This window comes from Microtus pennsylvanicus, chromosome 17, assembly GCF_037038515.1.
Source record: "Microtus pennsylvanicus isolate mMicPen1 chromosome 17, mMicPen1.hap1, whole genome shotgun sequence".
In the NCBI taxonomy this organism is placed as follows: Eukaryota; Metazoa; Chordata; class Mammalia; order Rodentia; family Cricetidae; genus Microtus; species Microtus pennsylvanicus.
Window position 1 is genome coordinate 18,298,136 of NC_134595.1, and position 22,899 is coordinate 18,321,034.

Consider the following 22,899-nt stretch of genomic DNA (forward strand, 5'->3'; position numbering starts at 1 on the left):
TAGAGAAGAATATAAAATGGGAGGAGATAGCTCTCGCTCTCAATCTGAGGATTTTAGATGCAGGATTACCCTTTGTTTGCCTGAGCCTTAGTAGAGGTAAGATCTCTCTAGTGTCTTGACTGCTCTGCTTTTCTGATCTTCAGCTTGAACCCCAGTATCTATCCCTGGGTTTTTATTACTTGTGTAACAAATGATTCTAAACAAATATACATACATTTGTTTTATATATGTGTGTGTGTGTGTATATATATATATATATATATATTCATATATATGAAATAGATATGAATCTTTGTGAAAGAAATAAACATGAATCCATAATAATTTTTAAAATCCTATGAAAAAATTACATAGGGTAATAGTAAAATTTTGATGGAACACAATAAAGCCAGCATTTGAATAATGTTTTCAATTAAAATTAGGTTTTTGTGTTGCATAATTGGTCATTTCAATTGCTCTATAGGCCCTAAAAGAATCCGTGGTGTCACACAATGGTGATCCTAACACTTAGGAAGTCGAGGCATGAGGATCATGAGTTCAAGACTAGCTTGGGCTAAATAGAAGCTTTGAAGTCAGCATGAGCTACAGGACAAAATTTAAAAGTCTTAAAGGAACTAATGAAGATCCACAAATCTTCACAGTCCTACAAAATTCATATTAGATTCCCAGGGCATATTCAGGCAGTTTCTGTTTCACTGGGATGAAGAAGAGCTGTTTGAAAATGCTTGCTAGTTATCCTGGCATTAAAACTATCTCTGCTAGAACATTTCCAATTCAATAAGAACATGACAAGCCAATTAAAAAATGGACAAAAGAACTGAATATATAATCTTGCAAAGAAAATATTCAGTGACTAGGAAGTAAATGGAAGGATATTTAAAATCATTAGGTAAAGAAAATAGTGAGGTAGCACTGTGATGGCTGGATTCAAAAGTTGTCAGGAGGCTGGACAAGATGGTTTAGCCAGAAAAGACTCTTGCCTCCCAGCCTGGTAACCTAAATTCAAGCCCAGGACTCAAAAGGTGAAGGGAAAAAACAGACTCCTGCACGTCGTCCTCTGACATCCACTTCTTTGTGTGCCTTTGTGTATGTGTTCACAAACAATAAATACATATAAAGAAGTTTCCAGACTGTTGGAGAAAAGAAGTTGTTGAGCTGGCAGTGTAGTTCAGTGTTAAAGCTCTTGCCTAGTGTGTGTGGCCCTGGCTTCAAGCCGTAGCACCATAACCTCACAAAGGCTGTAGACATGATGTCAAGAAGTCAGAAGTCTCGTGCCTTATGTAGTCCATCCTTCAAAAAGTAGATGATCACTTCCCATCTACTAGCATTGTAGATGCTACTAGCATTAAGACAATTCTGAAGCCATTTCTGACAACTTTCAGTACTTCCCCTCCTCCCCTGGGAACCAAGGACATAACAGCTATGCATGCACATTCTGAGATGTTGGGAACTTTCCATCTCCATGAATAGGGACAAGATAACCCTTAGGTGTTGACTCAGTTACTGATGTTTTGACTCAGTCCCTGGGAAGGGGCAAAGTGACCCTCAGAAGTTTCCCTTTACCTCATCTGATCTGGAAACCACTTTCCAGCCAATTATTGGTAATAGCCTTTTTGAATAAGCCAATCATAATATTTAAAGAACAACCCCCAGACACCCCTTCCTTCTGTGATTTTTCCCTTTAAAAATAGCCTGTATCAGACATTCAGGGTCTTTTAGCCTCCCAACTGCTGGAAGACCCTGTCATGACAGAATTAATAAAATCCTCATGCTTTTACATCAGCTGTGATGTGAGAGATGGTCTCTTAGGGCGACTCCTCCTCAGTGATTGGACGCTAGGGTCCAACAGCATGACTATACCTTTTTATAAGTTAAAATAAGCATTGGTTAAGATGCAGATAGAACAGTATAATAATGGACTACACTAATTTAGTAGTTTCTCAAAATCCAGAAATAGAATAGCCCTATGACCCAGTAATATGACCAAGATACATAGGTATAACCCAGAGATGAGAGGAAGGGAGGTATCATACAAGTGCCCATTGTAGCATTATTCACAGCAGCAAAAAAAAAAAAAAAAGCAGAAGAAGCCAAGTGTTCATCCACAGATTTCATAAAGTACACAATGCATGCCCAACACAAAAATATCATCATCTACAAAGAGGAATAAATACTGTAAGCATTAGCTATGTGAAATAATTCAGGCATAAAGCACACTTCTTATATGATCATTTGTAAGAGATACCTGGTGAGGCAAATCCAGAGTCAGAAAACACAGGGACAGTTACTATAGACTAGGTGAGAGGGATGAGGAGATACTGCCTAGGAGGCAGGGAGATTCGGTTTGGAGTGAGTAAGTTTGGGAAACAGCAATGAAGACTATGAAACTTTGTGAGTAAGAAAAATAGCAATAGATCATATACTTAAGACTAGTTAATCCAGGTGTGGTGCACACGCCTACAGTAATCCCAGCTCTTGGAAGGTAGCCACAAGGAGGATCAAAGTCATTTTGGCCATAAAACAAATTCTAAGCTACCCTGGACTCCATAAGATTCCATCTTCAAAAGACAAAAAGCAAAAGCAAAAATTTAAATGTTTTATTTTATGCTTCATATATATTAAATTATAATTTTAAAAATTAACCATAATAGCACACCAAAAAAAACCCATTGAATTGTTTGCCTTAAATAATGGAATTATATAATCTGTGAATTGTACATGTATCAAAAAGTTATTATTTAAAAGAATGAATATTGAAAATCTAAAATATCTCTTTATTATTTACATACACACAAATAAATGTATTTGTGGATTGCATCTGTTCTCAGGGCAAGCTTTCTTAAACATCTCTAGTTCCACTGGGGGATAATTCTACCGACGCTTTTCCTTCCAGGTATGTTTTCCTGGTTGAAATTTTCATCCTTGTTACATGACAAGCACCACAAAAGCAGGTGCTGCATTTGCTGTTAATTCGCTGCTGCTTCATGGTGTCTGTCAAAGTCTGACACACAGTTGGTACTGCGTGGATGGATAGATGGGTGGGTGGATGTGTGGGATGGATGGAAGATGGATGGATGATGGATGGAGATTGGGCCTAGAGTTTTCTTTCTTTCTTTCTTTCTTTCTTTCTTTCTTTCTTTCTTTCTTTCTTTCTTTCTTTCTTTCTTTTTGGCCTAGAGTTTTCAAGAATTGTTTTGGGGCTTGTTAGTTGATAATACAAAACTAGTCACGTGTATAGATAAAGGATTTTAAACAAGGTAGCCACAAGTTACAATTTTCGGCATTGTCTTTGGAGCTCACGCCAAGAGATGGACGCATAGCCATTCTAACACAGTGTGTAACTCGTCCAGCTGTGCTGACAGATGATACACAGGATTTCTAATGGCCAGGGGGTTTGTCTTGTAGTTGGAGAAAAGATGTGCTTACATATTATACGAAAATTGAGTGCTGGAGGTAAAATGATGAGAGAAACCTTGAATTCTGAGAACAAGCAGAGGTTGTTTGTATGAGACAGAAGCTATCAACAAGAGGACAAGTGGGCTGTTTAGATTAAGACACAGTTCCAGGTCGAAGAGCACTTTAAAGGGTGTCTAACCTGGGAGGAAAATAGACTTCCGACGGAAGAGGTCTAAAGAACAGCAAAACAAGGGCAAAGGGCAGATGCAAACTGAAATTGGGGAAATATTCTTGGAGCTAATTATACTCAGAAAGTGGAGCCATTTCCCTAAGGAGGTAATTATCGTAAACTCAGTTGCGACATTCAAATGGAAATTGGAGATTTCCGAGAATGTGGTACTCATTTTTCTGGATCCAGAAAGTTCTACGGCTGCCTCGGAATTCATTACCGTCTCCCCATCCTTTATCCTTGCCCTCCTGTGAAGTTTTCCATTTATCTGAGATTGGGTCTGTGGAGAGCTTTACAATTGTGTGCCTAGTTGGTGTTTTTGTTTCCCTAGAATGCCTGAATTAAAACTGCACCTAAGTCGGGGCCAGCAGCAGTTATACAATGTGGATTTTCATTTTGAGTTCAGTACAAGAAAGGCTGAAATTCCTACTTAAATTTTATTTTTTTATTTTTCTTTTTTTCTCTCTCACCTATCCCAGGCTGGCCTCAATTCGTCATTCATCAACTGTGGATGGCCTTGAACTTCTGATTCTCCTGTTTTTATCACCTGTGTATGGGTATTGCAGGCATGTGCCACCACACCTGGCTTTTATGTGTGGTGGCTCAAACCCAGAAAACACACTACCAATGGAGTTACAGCCTCAGCCCCTGAAATTTCCAAAGAATAGCATAGATTAGCAAAACTTCAGACTTTCTTAAAATATCCAAGTGGTTAACATTCTGCGAAAATTGGGTACATTTAATTTTTGTAAGTTTCCTGCATCCTGTAGTAATTTTTCAACAACTGATTCATTCTTCGTTTGCTCCCTAAATTCCAATTAAGACAGCAGTAAATGAATAAACAACACATGTTACACCAGTGATGGAGATAAATATTTGGAGAAAATTCTAGAGCATTGAGAAGGAGTAAAGCCTATCGACAGGCTAACACAAGACAGCTGATGCTGTGGGTATGAGAAGGGTTTGCTGATACTTCTGGAAGAATCCTGGGGGAGGCAGGTGTTGTGTGAAGGCAGATGTGTAAAAGGGACCAGAGAGGAAAGACTTGGACTATGTGTCCCTGAACAGTCATCTGGGTCATCATTGCTCTTCCCTTCTCTTCTTGGAATTGTATTCCCTCGCATAAAAGGTCAGAGGGCTCTTCTATTAAGATCTAGTAATCTGCCTAGGAGCGCTGGAGGGGTTAGGGAAGGTGTCCACAGCAGTTAGCACTTTGATATTTGGATGCCACCTCTGCTTGAAAACTCCTCCCTCTTTATCCGGCCCTCTCTACAGTGCAGATGGCCTCCTGTTCAGTCATGTGATGATGCTGGATCACCATGAGAGCAAAAGCAAGACATCTGCCTGGAACACTCCGAACACTAAGGCAGCAAGGACACAGGTAGGAAGACAGTCGCTGAATGGGGTGGGGGTGGGAAAAGATACCAAAGAAATAAAATGAAATCCTATGAAAACAAAATGGGCTCCAGACAGTAAAGAGCAGAGGGGAATGGACAGGGCTTGAGCCACAATCCGGAGGAAGCGAATGTTTCTCCTTGACAGGGTTCAAATAAACACACATGGGGTGGTCCTTCTGAGGGAAGCATGAAAAGAGAACTCATACAGCAATATTCATGACATCATTGCAGAATCAGCTTTCCTACAGCCCGGAGGACATGGCCTGCAGACCCAGAAGAGCTGTGCTGTTCCACAAAGTCTACAGGATGCTATTGGGTATTCTGATCCCGGGGAGTGGAAGGAAAATAAGGCATCAAATAAGCAAGTGTTTTAAAAGAAGATGAGGAAAAGGATATTAAATATTCAAACGCACCCAACAGGAGAACTAAAACCCTAGCTTCCAAAATGTACAAGACGTGGAAACTGATTTAGGAAAAACTGTGCTGTGAATCTCTTCTTTTGAGGCAGGAAGTGAAACTCGGTGGCTTAATTGAGCAAACAAGAAGAGAGCGCTTGAGCCTGTTTACTGCATGCAAATCGTCACCAGAGAATAAAAGATGCTTCGCTGGCTGCTTCTGGGGGACTGGGAGGCTGCTGCACTTCATCAAGAGCCTTCTGTGTTCTTGTTTTGTTGCTATATGCATGTGCTACTTTGATTTTTTTTTCTTAAAAAGTTAAGACTAAAATCGTTTCTCTCAAAGCCAGAGAGGAAATACAAGATTTGAATAACCATCTCCTCACTTAGGCAATTAGTCTGGGTGGGAAAAAAAAATGACATGGCAGCATTGTATTTGAGCTTGTTTGTCCCTGACCTCTAAGAGAACTGTTGTAGTTAGGCTTCCTATTGCTGTGATAAAACACCATGACCCAAAAAGCAACTTAGGGAGGAGAGCATTTACTTCCCCTCACAGATTACATCCTATCACTGAGAGAAGTCAGGGCAGGAACTCAAGCAGGGAAGCAACCTATACACAGGAACTGTACTAGCTAGCTCATCTTGACATAAACTAGAGGTATAAGAGCGACGAGAACTTTAATTGAAAGAGTGCCTCCATAAGATCCAGCTGTGGGGCATTTTCTTAATTAATTGCTAATGGGGAAGGCCCAGCCATGGTGGGTGGTGCCATCCTGGCCTGCTAATCCTGGGTTCTCTAAGAATGTAGCAAACCAGTAAGCAGCACCCCTCCATGGCCTCTGTATTAGCGCCTGCCTCCAGGTTCCTGCCCTGTGTGAGTTTCTGTCCTCACTGATTTTGATGATATAGAACTGTGAGTGTAATAAACCCTTTCCTTCCCAAGCAATCGTACCCTAACTAATAAAGGAGCTTAGGCAGAGGCCATGGAGGAATACTGCTTACTGACTTGCTCATCATGGCTTACTCAGCCTACTTTCTCACAGCACCCAGGACCGCCAACCCAAGGGTGGCACCACTCACAGTGATGGGGCTCTCCCCCCCCACACATCAATCATCAATCAAGAAAATGTATCGCAGGCTTATATGCAGGTCAGTCTGGTGGGGGTGCTTTCTGAATTGAGGTTTCCTTGTCTAAAAGGACTCTAGCTTATGTCAAGTTGACAGGACCAGACACAACCTTAGAACTTGAGGAAATATTAAAAACAAACAGTTCATTACCATCCCAGCAGAACTGCAATGGTTTGAAGAACAATCTCTGTCTTAGAACAAGGTCAGGGCAATTGCTGGCCAAGTGACGACACTGGGAAAGGTAGCAGCCATCACAGATGGAAGAAGCGTCTCTTAAAGCCAAGTATATAATGTTCCTTACCTTGGGACATCACAGGCAGAGAAGGAGGAAGTCCTTGCATTGGAAAGAAGAGTAGAGAGCCCTGGGAAGGGCTGCCATGCTAGACAACATGCTCCAGACGCCACCATAGGTAAAGCTGATGTCTAAATAGAGACAAGAGGAAATGAAGGGACAGGTCATGAAAACAACTAGAGGAAGGAAGTTCCAGACATGGAACTGGCTGGTAAAAATGGTCACCTATGGTCAGTGTGAGACATTTCCTTCAGTGTCTCAAAGGTGTTTCTAATTCAGTGTTTTCTAAACTGGACTGTCTGTGTTTCCCTCAGGCCATCTTCCTAGTGTTCCTCTCCTGCAGTGGCGTGCAGCCAGTGGTCCCAATCAGGAAGCCGGAGCTCCCCATTGATTGGATCCTCTTTCTCTGTAGATCTAAGCAATCTACAGCATGCTTATCAATTGCATGGGCTCTTGTAGCCTACAGCATGCATACCACTTGAATGGACGCCTACAGCTCCTTCTCCACTATCTTCAGCATAGCGTCTGTTCACACTGAGCTCTCCACCCTTGAAAAAGTTAAGTCAAAGCATGTATTAAATGACAGCCATTCAGTGGCTCTCCAGTGGTCTTAGTATAAAGAGCAAAATAATCAGCGTGGGCTGAGCTGTCGTGCCTGGTCTGTCCTGCAAGCCTGTCTCTGCATACCTGTCACCTTCTACACACTCTGCCTCAGCTCTCATTGCGCCATTTACGATGGCTTCCTTTCTGACTAGAGATGCCAATCTTCCCCCTTACATTTTATTGACCCACATTGAAAATGCCACTTCCGCATGGAAACTCTCTGGATTTGGTCTGATCTCGGTGTCCTGACAGTTTTGCTTGCTCGTTTTTGTCAAGTTCCAGTCATCTGAGAAGAGGGAACCTCAAGTGAGAAAAATGCTCCCATGCTATTCCTTGTTGTGATCTTGACCACATCTGAAATCAACTAAAACCCAAGCCCCATTCATAAATTCTCTTTAAATATGTGATATAATATAACATATATTCCGTTCTGTTCCCTTAGAGAACCCTGACTAGTACAGCTTCCACAAGACTGGCATGTATGCAAGTCTGTTGGGGCATTTTCTTGACTGATGATTAATTCAGAAGGGTCCATTCCGATAGGGGGCGCTACCCCAGACAGGAGAACCTGGTATGCACACGAAAACAAACAGAGCAAGCCAGGAGAAGTGAGCCACGAGGCAGTGTTTCTCCAGGGCTTCTGCTTCAGGTTCCTCCCTTGAGTGCTTACCCTGACTTCATTAGTAATGGAGTGTAGCTAAGCTGCTTTTGGTCATGGTATTTATCTTAGTAATGGAAACCCGAAGATACCCAGAGAGAACGTGCTGATTTGTCTGACCTTGTTTATGTCATTTCTTATGCTTTTCCTTTCTTGCCAATTTTTTTAATTCTTTGAGAAAAGGACAGTACCTACAGTGCTGTATCTCCAGCATTTACAAATACCACCCAGCATATAATCTGTCTCCAGTAAGATAGACATTATCATTCCAAGTCCTCATCCCTCTATTATTTCCCGATAGACTTCTTCCAGACCTTCTAGTTTCCTTTTTAACCCAAGAGACATGATATGACAAGGGGCACCATACCATGAATAATAAAAACCCAGAGACAGATGTTGGGGTTCAAGCTGAAGATCAGAAAAGCAAAGCATCCAACCCACTAGAGAAATCTTACATCTACTGAGACTGGGCAGCTGCAGATTTAGCTCTAAGCCTCTGTCTCCTTTATATTCCCCTATAGTGCTGGGATTAAAGGTGTGTGACTCCCTTGTACTGGGATGAAAGGTGTGAGCCACCACCACCTGGATCTGTTTCTGTTTTGATCTTGTGTAGCCCAGGGTGGCTTTGAACTCACAGAGATCCCTCTGTCTCTGTCTCTCTAAAGGTGTGTGTCACCATTGCCTGGCCTCTAGGGGCTTATTTTTACCCTCTGATCTTCAAACAAGCGTTATTTATTAAAACATAAATAAAATATTACTATAGCACCAGACTTCTAGCTAAGGCCACAAATGTTAAAGTCCAGAAAAAGAGGAATGAATTTCTTTTGCTATGCCAGAACAGAGGAATTATGCATTCCCTGTTCTACCCAGGATCCTCTTAGGTACCTCTGTATCACTTAACTATAGACCAGAGCCGGAAAGAGCACTCAGTGTGGGTGAGCAAGTCCCAGACACGGATGCCCAATACCTCCAGCTCACAAGCAAAGGAAGAAAACTAATAAAACAAGACTTCAAAACTCGGGGAAGCTTGTATCTCCTGTAGAATAGGGGAAAGGGATATCAGAGATCTCTTCCTCAACTTCAGTCTCTTAATTAAATTCCAGCTGTTCCTGTGCTCAGCATGGGGCTCAAACCCACGACTCTGAGATTAGGAGTCTCATGCTCTACCTACTGAGCTAGCCGGGCCTGGGCAGGACAGAAACATCTGTCGACAGTTCTTATTTTATTTTTTTTATTTTATTTGATGTGGGATGGGGTGCACAGGTACCATGTCATGTGGAGGTCAAAGTCCAACTTGTAGTTAGTTCTCTTCTTCTGCCATGTGGATATTGGGGATTGAACTTGGGTCATCAGGCTTGTTAGCAAGAACCTTGGCCTGTTAACCACCTCACCAAACCTCCATATTCTCATGGAAATATCATTTTTTTTACTCTCATTTATTGAAGAGACTTTCTTTTTCCCCAGTGTGTTCCTGCTGTCTTTGTTGGAAATCATCTGGCTGTAGATACATGGATTTCTTATCAGGTTCTCCATCGTGTCCTGTGGGTTGTGTGCCTATTTTAATGCCAGTGCCATGCTGTTTGGTTAATGCAGCTTTGAAGTAACTTGAAGTTAGGTACTAGAATGCCTCCAGGTTTGCTCCCTTTTCCTCAGGACTGTGTGGCTACCCAGGTTCTTCTGTGGTTTTTTCAATATTCAAGAAGACTGTCATAGGTATTTTGGTAGGAATTATATAAATATATAGATCCCTCTGGGCAGTGTGAACATTTTAGCCATATTAGTTCCTCCAATCCACACATACATTTATCATCATATTCATGTTCCCTTTAATTTACTTCCTCAGCATGTTATAGTTTGCATTACAGAGATGTTCTACTTCCTGGATTAAATTTTTTTTCCTAGAAAAAAACCTTTAAGACTGACTGATTCTTGCCACATGGCCTTTTAGTAACATCTACTGAAATAAAAACAATACATCTTTATAGGTGACAGGGCAAAAAGCCAAAACCACTGTACAAAGACCAACATGCACCTCCAAGGCTTTGGACCTGCCAGGTCAGGCTCAAACCTGGCTCTGTCGCTTACTCTTAGTGATAATGGAAAAGTGTCTGAGCACACACTCTATAAAGTGGGTCACATCCACCCCTCATGTCATAGAGCACATTGCACGGGTTAAATGCAATAGCATGATCACAGAAAGCACTTAGCATAGACCCTGCCCAGCATGGGGTATTCTGCAAGTGGAGCAGCTGTGGGTGACAGGGATGGTGACAACGTTACTTGACTCCACAGGGAAAGAATTGATTTATGTGTATTTTAAATTATATCCCTATGCCACAATGTCTTAACTATTATACAAACAGAAGTATATAAGGAATAAAACAGCATAAATATCAATAAAGCTTTTTCTACTGTCTTCCCATGTCCTATCTTCTGCAGCTCCTTGTAAGCATGCCCTTACCACCCAGACTTCTGTGGCAAAAGTTCCAAGTGAAGGGTGTTTCCCAAAAGATCTAGGTTTGAGCCTAAACTCATAATTCGTCAAATCACCTGCCACCAATCACGCTTACCACTGTACCTTTCACAGATCCAAACTAACTAACCTAACCGTACTAACTCGGTAGTTAACTAGCTAACCCTACAGACCAGTCTGGAGACCTTTCTGCCTGCCTCCCGGGCCACAGTCACTGTGTATCTGAAGGTCAGGCTCATGTCCCATCTCCTCCTGAAGTTCCCTAGTGGCTCCTCTGACACATGAGCCTCCAAGCTAGTACTGTGTACCGTCAGTCTCCCATGGTCGGCAGTCATCTGCTTAGTTTCTAGTTCTACGCACTTGCCTCTCCGGCAAGGCTGTGAGGTAGAAGACAGTCCCCATGTCAACGGTCTAGGGACCCTCAGGTGCCTAGATCACCCTGATCATCATTACTTAAAAATGAGAGGTCTTCGGAATATGCCTATCAAAAAACACTTAGAGAAAGGTTTCTTTTTCAGTTGATTTTTTTCTTTAACATTCAAAATAATAAATTTCATTACGCTATTTTCATACATACGTATCATCATACTTTTTGCTCATTATCAGCCCCTATTACCCTTTCTCCTGATTCCCCTCTAGTCAATTCTCTTTTTCCTTCAAATAGCCCCCTTCCGCATTCATGGCACATACACCCGTGGGCATATACATGCGTGTATATATTTAAATTGAGAGTTTATAGTTAAGAGAAAGTATATGATATTTTATCTCTCCTATTCCCATTACCCTCTTATTCCTGTGTTTAAAAAATATCTTGCTGCTGCTGGATATGGTGGCGTGCGCCTTTAATCCTGCACTCAGAAGGCAGAGACAGGTGGATCTCTCTCTCTCTCTCTCTCTCTCTCTCTCTCTCTCTCTCTCTCTCTCTCTCTCTCGGAGTTTGAGGCCAGCCTTGTCTACAGAGTGAGTTCCAAGACAGCCAGGGCTACACAGAGAAACTCTGTCTTGAACAATACCAAAACAAAACAAACTATGCTGACTTCTTCACCTAGACATTTGTTCTACCACAGTTTTAGCCATAAAAACAGATGCCCTTGCTACATTTATTTAAATATAGTTCTTAAAATCAAACAATTACCGCAGTAAAACGAGCATCCTTATTTAGAAATAGACACTAGGATATAGTGAGATTAATTAAATGCACATTTAAAAAAAATATCTGGGGCTGGAGTGATGACTCAGCAGTTAAAAGCATTTTAACTTTGGTAGCCATTACCCACATTGAGTGGTACAGCCACCTATAACTTCAGTTCTGGGAGATCTGATGACCTTTATGAACACACAAGTACACACACGGTGCACATACTCTCAGGCATGCACACACGCATGTACACACAAACACACACAGTAACAAATACAATAAATATTTAAAAATGAGTTTCTAAAAACTTCAAAGTAATTCTTTCTTCACTGAAATAAAAATCATTGTAAAGGCAAGGAGAGAATGCTGACATTCCTCTTACACTTTGGTTCAAATGAGATTGATTTTTTTAGGTCAAGAAGACCTTTGTCTTTCTCGTCTTTGCTCTTAATTTGGTTGTAGTTCTAGGTGTTATTTGGAGTTGTACAAAAACAGTAAGCTTTTAAAGTCTGTCCAGAGGCCCCCAAAAGAAATCACAACTCATTCTGTCACGTGGTGTGTCTTGAGAGTTGAACATGAGCAGTGCCAGGTGCTGGGTGACCTGAGCACAGTTGATGGGTAGCCAATAGAGAAGCTAATCACTCTTTCCCTGGCTCCAGAAAGAGCCCTGTGGGCAGTGAGTGCGGGCTACAAGTAGTTTAGTATTTGGTAGCCTTTTCCAAGTCAGGAGCACAGAGGTGGATGAGGAGTCAGTAGTCGCTCATTCAAAGGTTGCTTCCTCCGGCCTTTTCAGCTGGAAATACAAGAGGAACCTAAGGCATCAGTTTTCGAAAGGTTTTAAGTCGTGCTTCAGAAAATCATCACAAACCTGTGATATTTGTGTTTTATTGTGAGTGGAAATAACTCATTACTATGGTTAGTGGAGTGGCTTTTGATCGAAAAGTGGAAGCCATGCAGCGGAAAACAAATTGTACGGCTCTGTGTGGAAAATCGGAAAGAAAATTCATCACTTCGGTTTCTTCCGAAAGTAAAGAGGTAGGGTCTGGGGTTGGGTCTCTTTTGCTTCTAAGCATCCCTGGAAATGGGCAAGAAGACTGGGGGCGTTGCCATGGAGAGGGGCATCAAGCAGAGAGGAGCTTCCTCCCCCACACAGCTGGAGCAGCTCACTGGGAAGAAAGACAGAGGCTGAAGGACACAGTTCCCCAAAGCAGCCGAGGGAAAGTCAAGCAAATCGTGAAGGGGGAAGCAAAACTCCACGTCTCAGAGTGAAATACCTTCTACGTCTGACTTCCCTGACGTATCAGTAGGGTTAGCTGAAGCCAGTTCAGTCTTAACCAGACAAAGTTGACTCGGGTTGGGCTTATTCAGAGAAAACTAATTCCAAACTGAATACTGCTGATTATTACATATGAGATATCTTTGTGAAGGAAGCTGGGCTTTTGTTATAGTTCCCTGAATGTGTCTATCACCACGATGGATCTTCCCAACCATTCAAACATGGAGATGGGTCAGGTGGGCACAAGTGGTGTTTACATGGAATTCCCACCCCTTGGAGGTTGAAGCAGTGTGACTGAGAGTACCAGGTCAGCCTGGGGTGCATGGTGAAAGGATGGAGTTCTACTGACTATTCATAATCAGCTCATCCAACTTGTGGAGAGAAATTACTCAGCCCAAGATGTTTGGAAACCCAACCACCGCCTTGTTATTCGACATGCCTGGAAACACTCCTAGGAGTTTTTTCTTGATTATGGGATGCAGCTCAGAAGTAAGTTGTTGACAATGGCTTTGACTTGTCGTTGGCCATTATCCTTTCGATTGGACCCTTTTACGTACCTCACTCTGCAGATGTGTAGCCTTCACCACTTAAACTCAGAGGTTGAGCATTCCAGGCTGTTTCAGAATCACAACAAGCTTCAGTGTTAAAATCTCAATGAGGACAATGTACTACTGAGCTTGGAGTTAAATGGACAAGAGGTCAGTTTTGCTTCAAGGAGAGTTGATGCATTTACAACAATTGCAAATTAATTAAACCATGGGTTGGGTGTGAAATTACCATAAAATGACAATAGGTTTATATCTGTCATGAAAAGCAGTAAGACAAATGAAGTGCAAAGTTCAAAAGAGATAATCTTCCAAAGAGTAAACGTAGCATGTAAAGAAACCTGGAGAAAGGCTCTATTCTACCAGTGATAGAACAAATATGAAATTAAAAGGAAGGACTTTATTTTCATCCTTCAAGCTAGCACAAAATTAAATACGTCTCAATACCCAAAACTGCTGGAGGTACTGCCACTCTGACCGAGGCTGCCAAATTCATTGTAACTGGCTCACCCCTTCAAAAATCATTTTGGCAATAAGCACTGGAAACGTTTAGAAACATGCATGCTTAAGGGACTGGAGAGATGGCTCAGCGGCTAACAGCACTTGCTGCTCTTATGGAGGACTGGAGTTCAAGTTTCCAGCACCCACATAACAGCCTACAGATCCAAGGATTTGACGCCCCCTTCAGGCCTCTATGTGCCCATGCATGGAAACACACCCCCACCCCATGCGCCCCATACATACACACAAAAATAAACACTAAGAATAAGTTTCTTAAAATAATGCATACCTTTGGTTCAGTACTTAGTGATGAAAGAATTCCTGATACATATCAAACATCATAAATACTTGCCTTTGCTTGGAGGATGGCCTGTCCTGGGAGATTCGTTTATGGTCTGTCGTTTAAGGGGTAGTTTTTGTCCCTTGCTATAAAGATGTATATTGTTGTCCCTACTGTATATGGATGTTCCTTATTGTCCCAGCAAAATGTGACTGAAGGGTTAGGGCAAAACTGAAGACTTTCCCATTCCTTTTGTGGGTCTGAACTAGGCCAATACAAAAGCTAACCAAAAGACGCTTCCTGGAGACAGACAGAAAATGAAGACACCTCAAGCTTTGGCCCTGCCCTTAGATGTGAGTCAGCGAGGTCCTAGGCGCCTGCATGTCTTATCACAGAGCCATCCACATTGCTTCAAAACAGCTTCAGTTGTCAAAGAAGAAAACATTAGATGGGCTTTGTGGACATGACTGTAATCACAGAACTTCAGAGGTAGAGGCGGGAAGCCAAGGAACTTCGTCATTCTCGGTTACAGCAACTGGGAGGCTGTCCTGGGTTCCGTGAGATCTTCTCTCCAAAAACAAAAAACAGGGGAAATATTAAGCAAGTGGCCAATTACATAACAATTAAGTGAATGAGTATTTATGCACAAGTGAAAGCACTGTCTACACTTCTCATCCGTGTGGCAGCGTGAGGTGTGCAAGAGATCCCTTCACCTTAGATGGTGAAGTGTTCTCTCGGGATTTAACTGAGCCAGAGAAAGAGGAGAGATACAGACACGTATGTATGTATGTATGTATGTATGTATGTATGTATGTATGTATGTATATACTTAAAGTCATTGCTGAAAATTCCCCAAACAGGCACCAAGAAGCTTTTCGAAGTGACAGAAATTTTCTGTTTTGGGGTGTACTAATAGTTTCATAGGGATACACATTCAGCAAAACTCATCTAACTGTAAAGATTTAAATCATACATTTTATTGTACATAGCTGACATGTTCATAAATGTGTTTTTAGGGGTAAAAATATGCAGTTGAAAGATATTAACTCTAAGTATGTTCAGCATTATAGAGAACTTCATGCACTCTGCTGGTTTGCTTTCTGTCACTGTGTTAAAACAACACTGACCAAAAGCAGCGTGGGGAGGAAGGGGCTTATTTCAGTGACCCTCAACCTTTCCAACGCTGTGACCCTTTAATACAGTTCCTCAGGTTTGGTGACCCCCAACCATAAAATTATATTTGTTGCCACTTCATAACTGTAATTTTGCTACTGTTATGAATTGTAATGTAAATGTCTGATATGCAGGATCTCTGATATGTGGCCAAAGGTCATGACCCACAAGTTGAGAACCATTGGTTTATTTTATCCTGTACTTCTAGGTAGCAGTTTATCATCTAGGGAAGTCGGGGCAGAAACCCAAACAAGAACCTGAAGGTAGGAACTGTAGCAGAGAGCAGAGGAAAGCAGCTTGCTGGCTTGCTCTTCCTGGTTTACTCAGCTTTTGTTTATTTTTTTCTTGATTTAAAAAAGTACTTTTTAGTTGAAATAGAATTACATCACTGTAAATTCAAAGCAGAAGTATTGACTCGTGTAGCAGGTCTAGAAGAGGGCTTCTGAAACCTGTCCATGCTTAATCCCCTCTCATCTGAGAATGTTTTAATACCTTGAATTGTATATAAATATATACAAATCCAACACAGACTGATAATAAATCACAATAAAATTAATTTTAAAATATTTTTGGAGTTAATAACATGGATATGATAGTTTTATTTTGACATTAAGAATTGACTATTCACTGAAAAAAATGATACTACAAGATGTAGCTGGTCTGTAATTAGTTTTCCAAAGTTGATCAGTATTTTGATTTCATAATCCTCATTGTTGAGAACATAAATATGGAGTAAAATTGGAAAAACTATGTTCTGTATTTTAATTAACTAATTAATTTTGAGAGAGGCTTTCATGTATCTAAGCTGATCTTGATATCCTAATCCTCTTGCCTGTACCTGTGGAGACAGAGGTGTGCTGCCAGGCTGGCTGGAGTTTCCTGAGGGTTTTTTTTTGTTTGTTGTTTGTTCCCTTTCGATTGTTTTGTTTTGGAGATGGGATCTTGTGTTCCAAAGTGATTTTTAAACTTAAACATTCTAACACAATTCAATCTGAAGATGAATTATTTGGTCCTTCTATGCTTAATGAAGATGGCAGAAAAATGTTACAAGTCTCTGCTTTTCATAACAAAATCATTGTGTTTCTTTTTTTAAAAAAATATGTATTTATTATGTATACAATATTCTGTCTGTGTGTATGCCTGCAGGCCAGAAGAGGGCACCAGACCCCATTACAGATGGTTTTGAGCCACCATGTGGTTGCTGGGAATTGAACTCAGGACCTTTGGAAGAGCAGGCAATGCTCTTAACCTCTGAGCCATCTCTCCAGCCCAAATCATTGTATTTCTATAAGGTCAGAAAATTCAGTGTGTACATTAACAAACAGTGCAACCCATAACATCTGATCATCTGGACTCTGAGCTGAAGTGCTCCAGTGTTTGTTGGTGTGTGCATGACACAGTACACAGTGTACGTGTGGTATGTACACATACAGTATGCATGGTACACAGTGTACATGTGGTATGTTTACATGACAGCGTGCATGGTACACAGTGTACGTGTGGTATGTACACATGACAGCGTGCATGGTACACAGTGTACGTGTGGTATGTACACATGACAGTGTGCATGGTACACAGTGTACATGTGGTATGTACACATGACAGCGTGCATAATACACAGTGTACATGTGGTATGTACACATGACAGCGAGCATGGTACACAGTGTACGTGTGGTAAGTACACATGACAGCGTGCATGGTACACAGTGTACATGTGGTATGTACACATGACAGCGTGCATGGTACACAGTGTACGTGTGGTATGTTTACATGACAGCGTGCGTGGTACACAGTGTACGTGTGGTATGTTTACATGACAGCGAGCATGGTACACAGTGTACGTGTGGTATGTTCACATGACAGCGTGCATGGTACACAGTGTACGTGTGGTATGTACACATGACAGCGTGCATGGTACACAATGTACGTGTGGTATGTACACATGACAGCGTGCATGGTGCACAGTGTACATGTGGTATGTTTACATGACAGCGTGCATGGTACACAGTGTACATGTGGTATGTTCACATGACAGCGTGCATGGTACACAGTGTACGTGTGGTATGTACACATGACAGCGTGCATGGTACACAGTGTACATGTGGTATGTTTACATGACAGCGTGCATGGTACACAGTGTACATGTGGTATGTTTACATGACAGCGTGCATGGTACACAGTGTACATGTGGTAAGTACACATGACAGCGTGCATGGTACACAGTGTACGTGTGGTATGTACACAACAGCGTGCATGGTACACAGTGTACATGTGGTATGTACACAACAGCGTGCATGGTACACAGTGTACATGTGGTATGTACACATGACAGCGTGCATGGTACACAGTGTACATGTGGTATGTTTACATGACAGCGTGCATGGTACACAGTGTACATGTGGTATGTTTACATGACAGCGTGCATGGTACACAGTGTACATGTGGTATGTACACATGACAGCGTGCATGGTACACAGTGTACATGTGGTATGTACACATGACAGCGTGCATGGTACACAGTGTACATGTGGTATGTTTACATGACAGCGTGCATGGTACACAATGTACATGTGGTATGTACACATGACAGCGTGCATGGTACACAGTGTACATGTGGTATGTTTACATGATAGTGTGCATGGTACACAGTGTACATGTGGTATGTTTACATGACAGCGTGCATGGTACACAGTGTGTACATGTGGTATGTTTACATGACAGCGTGCATGGTACACAATGTACATGTGGTATGTTTACATGACAGTATGCACAGGACACAATGTGTATGTGGTATGTTCAGAGCCAAGGCCCTAGTAAAGTCACGTGATGACATACAAAGAATCACTGACCCAAGAAGCTCAGGCGGATCATTACATATGTGAACTTAAATTCATTTTGGTCACTGTTCAGAAACTTTACTCTTGTCATTTTTTCTGAATGTGACCGCCACATTCATTGCCTAGGGTCTTAATCCACAGTTTAGGAAGCCATGATTAAGAAAATCCATTGGGAATAGCGAAGTAAGATAAGGGCACAGAAACCACAAGTGAGGTATAACAGACGTGGGACCTAGAGAAGAGCAGACCCAGGACGAAGCTCCTGGAATAAAGACTTCCGAAAATGGAGAGACACATTTGTAATAAAACTGAGACCATCAGAATCACTGTGAAAATCCTAAAAGTTCCAGAGAGAAAAGGCAATTACAGGCCTGTGTCAGTCACCTCTGAGGTGACTAATAAAAACACAAAGGTGTTACCTCAAACGCTGTGTCTGCTACTGTTGCGTACCGGGGCTCATCACTGCGAAGAATACACTTTTCTATATATTTTGGTATTCACTGTGTTACTGAATTCTTTAGTTGTTTAGTTTTTCCAACTGATTGTCTTGTGTCTTATAGTTTTCTCACCTAGAAGCAATATTTGTACTTCTCTTTTCTCAACCTTACTCGTCAAATGTCCCTGTCATTTCTGGCTACACTAACAATTTTCCTCAGCAATAACGAGTAGGAAACTTTGCCCTGACCATTTATGAGTCATTTCTAGGACACAACCTTAAAATTAACACGATCTCATCTTCAGCCAGAAGTGAGTCTTTACCATGATGCATAGTGTTGATTATATTACATTTTGTAATCTAGGAGAAATGGATAGTGAGTGCTGTGTGCTTTAAAAAAAAAGCGTTTTGTGAGATGAACTTATTTTTATTGAGGGCATATGGCTGATTTGCCTGCAAGCATATCTCTGTACCTGGTGCCTGGAGAGAAAAGAAGAGGATGTTGGATTCCCCTGGAGCTGGAGTTACAAAGAGTTGTGAGCCACTGTTTGGGCACTGGGAAGTGAACCCAGGTCCTGTGGCAGAAGAGTCAAATGCTCTTAACTACTGAACCAGGTCTCCAGCCCCACCACATACAATCTTAATATCTTTGAAAGTGATCATATGATTTTATGACTTTGATTTATTAACAGGATAAATTTTTGATGTATTATTCTTGTACTTTTGGTTGTGACATTATTATTAATTATAATTATTATTATTGTTGGTTTTTCGAGACAGGGTTTCTCTGTAGCTTTGGAGCCTGTCCTGGAACTCGCTCTGTAGACCAGGCTGCCCTCGAACTCACAGAGATCCGCCTGTCTCTGCCTCCCGAGTGCTGGGATTAAAGGCGTGCACCACCACTGACTGGCAGTTTTGACATTATTTTTTAAATGTGTTGCTGATATATATATATATATATATATATATATATATATATATATATATATATTAGATCTAAGAAGGATTTTATGAGTCCCTCCCTGCCTCTTTCTTTCATTTTTGGGCTCTAGTGTTAATGTCTTCTCATTTTGTGAAGGGAATGTAGAAGCTGTCCTCTTGTCTTGTACTGCAGTAGTTTTCACAGCACTGGAATGTTCTCTCCCTCAGGGACTAAAGAAGAGTGCCTAGTGAGAACACCCGCCCTTCATGTGGTTCCCTCTCACAGCCTTCTCTTTGGTTCTCTGTTAACTTCTCTGATTCGATTATGCTATGTTTTTAAATATCTTCTTAGTCATTTTGGTCATCAATGTTTTTCTATGAAATAAATTTTCAGTGAGATGGTTTTATATATACACATTTACATATCAAACTTAGATAAAATGGAAATATAATTAAGAGAGAATTTTCAGAGCTGACTGAGAGTGACTTGACCCGTTGCACTATGATACCTGTCTATTCCTAAGTTTTCTTATGATGTCAGAGGTCCTTCTGTTGGTGTGTTGCTTTCATTGATTCATGAATAAAGAAACTGCCTTGGCCTACTTGATAGGGCAGAACTTAGGTAGGCAGAGAAAACAGAATTAAATGCTGGGAGGAAGAAAGCGGAGTCAGAGAAGCCATGGATCTTCCACCTGAGACGGACGCTGGTTACAATCTCCAGTAAACCACTGCCACGAGGCAATACACAGATTAATGGAGATGGGTTAAACTAATATGCCAGAATTAACCATTAAGAAGTTAGAGCTAATGGCCAAGCAGTGTTTTAATTAATACAATTTCTGTGTGGTTATTTCAGGTGTAAGCTAGCCCAGTGGCTGGGACGAACAAGGGGCCCTCTCCTTGTAACATTCTTACAAACGGAAAGTCTTCTTATTCTTAGTATAACTTCCTATTTGCATTTACATAGAAGTCATTATAAGAGGAATATTATTGTGGTCTCCTGAATGCATTTTTCATTTCTCAGCACTTTAATTAATACACAACAATGGGTTTCACTATGACTTTTCCATGCCTAAAACCCCTCAACAATCCTTTCATGATCCTTCCTCTTGTCTAACGGTTTCACCTTTACTTTCACAGCATCTATTCCTCTCCAAGGTTCCATGTGTGAGAAAAAAAATCTTATTATAATCAAAACATGAGCAACGAATTTAGAAAATTCATATCAATGTGTCACTATTTTGTATTTTCAAACCCCTTTACATTTCTAAATGGGGCTAATAATGTCCTGTAGAGCAAAAGAATCAAGTTCAAGATCATTTGGCTATCATATACCCTTAGTCTCCAGGAGGGTTCAAGATACATTCTTTCAGGGATGCTCAGGCATTGCACTTCAAAATGCTTAACAGCCCACTATTTCGTAGAATGTTCCCCAGCTAAAATGTGTCTGATGTACTCATTATTTTAGAAAAGACTATCACAAAAGTGATGGAGGAATTTTTATTTTATGTAGCTAAATTTAGCAGTATAAAAATTATCTGGATTTGTTTGAGGTGAGATAAGCTGTCCCTAAGATTAAGGAGGTATTTGCTCTTGTTTTCTCTTGGACTTTAAGTTGCTAGAACGTCACAATTGGATTTCTGAAGACTCTGGAGTTTCCTCTTGTGTAGACTGTGAGGTTCTTTACATTTTCCCAAATGGCTGCATAAATGTGTCTTTGGCTCAGTGACTTGAGGTGACCCTCATTGAAGGTTCAGCCTCTGAGTGAATTCTGTCTCTGAGTTTTCTGGTCCAGTTTGTCTGGATATTTATGTGCCCTGAATTAAACTATTTTATTTAGACACTGTGTACTATTTTCATATCTACTAAGATCTGTCTGCCTTCATATTTTTTCAGTTTGGGTGTTTTAGTTTATTTTTTCTTGAAATTCTTAAATGTCCAGTTTTTTCTTTTTCACACAAGCGCTGTTACCAACTGATCTACCTCCATATCAAAGTTTGTTGGTCTCTGTATTCCGGGTAAATGAACAATAATTTATGTAGGAAACATGCCATGTTCTTTCCAACTCAACTATAGATCGACTTTACACATGTTCAAATCGATTGTTGTATTCTTTGGGGGTGTTTTAAATCTTATCTCATATGGGCTGTTAACTTTAATTTTAAATAGCTCTTGCCATTATAAATGGCCTTATTTCCAGCATTATATAGCAAGTTCAACAAACTCTCATCACAAAACATTCAGGAAATATGGGACATAATAAAAAGACCAAACCTAAGAATAATAGGAGTAGAAGAAGGAGAAGTGCAGCTCAACGGTCCAGAAAATATATTTAATAAAATTATAGAAGAAAACTTTCCCAACCTAAAGAAATAAAGAAAGAAATTAAAGTCTTCCTTGAATTCAATGAAAATAAAGAAACAACATACTCAAACCTATGGGACACTATGAAAGCAGTCCTAAGAGGAAAGTTCATAGCACTAAGTGCCCACTTAAAGAAAACAGAGAAAGCACATATTGGAGACTTAACAGCCCACCAGAAAGCTCTAGAAAAAAAAGAAGCAGACTCACCTAGGAGGAGTAGAAGACTGGAAAATAATCAAACTGAGGGCTGAAATCAACAAAATAGAAACACAGAAAACAATCCAAAGAATCAATGAAACAAAAAGCTGGTTCCTGGAGAAAATCAACAAGATTGATAAACCCCTATCCAAACTAATCAAACGGCGGAGAGAGAATACGCAAATTAATAAGATCAGAAATGAAAAGGGGGACATAACCACAGACAGAGGAAATTCAGAGAATCATTAGATCTTACTACAAAAGCCTGTATGCCACAAAACTGGAAAATGTAAAAGAAATGGACACTTTTTTAGATAAATACCATATACCAAAGTTAAGGAACAGGTGAACAATCTAAATAGACCTGCTAGTCGTAAAGAATTAGAAACTGTTATCAAAAACCTCCCTACCAAAAAAAGCCCAGGTCGAGATGGTTTCAATGCAGAATTCTACCAGAACTTCCAAGAAGACTTAATACCTATACTCCTTAATGTATTTCACAATATAGAAACAGAAGAGTCATTGCCAAATTCCTTTTATGAAGCTACAGTTACTCTGATACCAAAACCACACAAAGACTCAACCAAGAAAGAGAATTACAGGCCAATCTCACTCATGAACATCGACGCAAAAATCCTCAACAAAATACTGGCAAACCA

General features: G+C 40.8%; 1 non-coding gene across 1 annotated transcript; it reads right to left on the reverse strand.

Annotated features, from left to right (window-relative positions):
- Positions 1 to 9,210: 9,210 nt before the first annotated feature.
- Trnar-ccu (transfer RNA arginine (anticodon CCU)) lies at positions 9,211 to 9,283 on the reverse strand. The gene has a single exon. It is a non-coding gene; the product is annotated as a tRNA-Arg (tRNA).
- Positions 9,284 to 22,899: the final 13,616 nt, after the last annotated feature.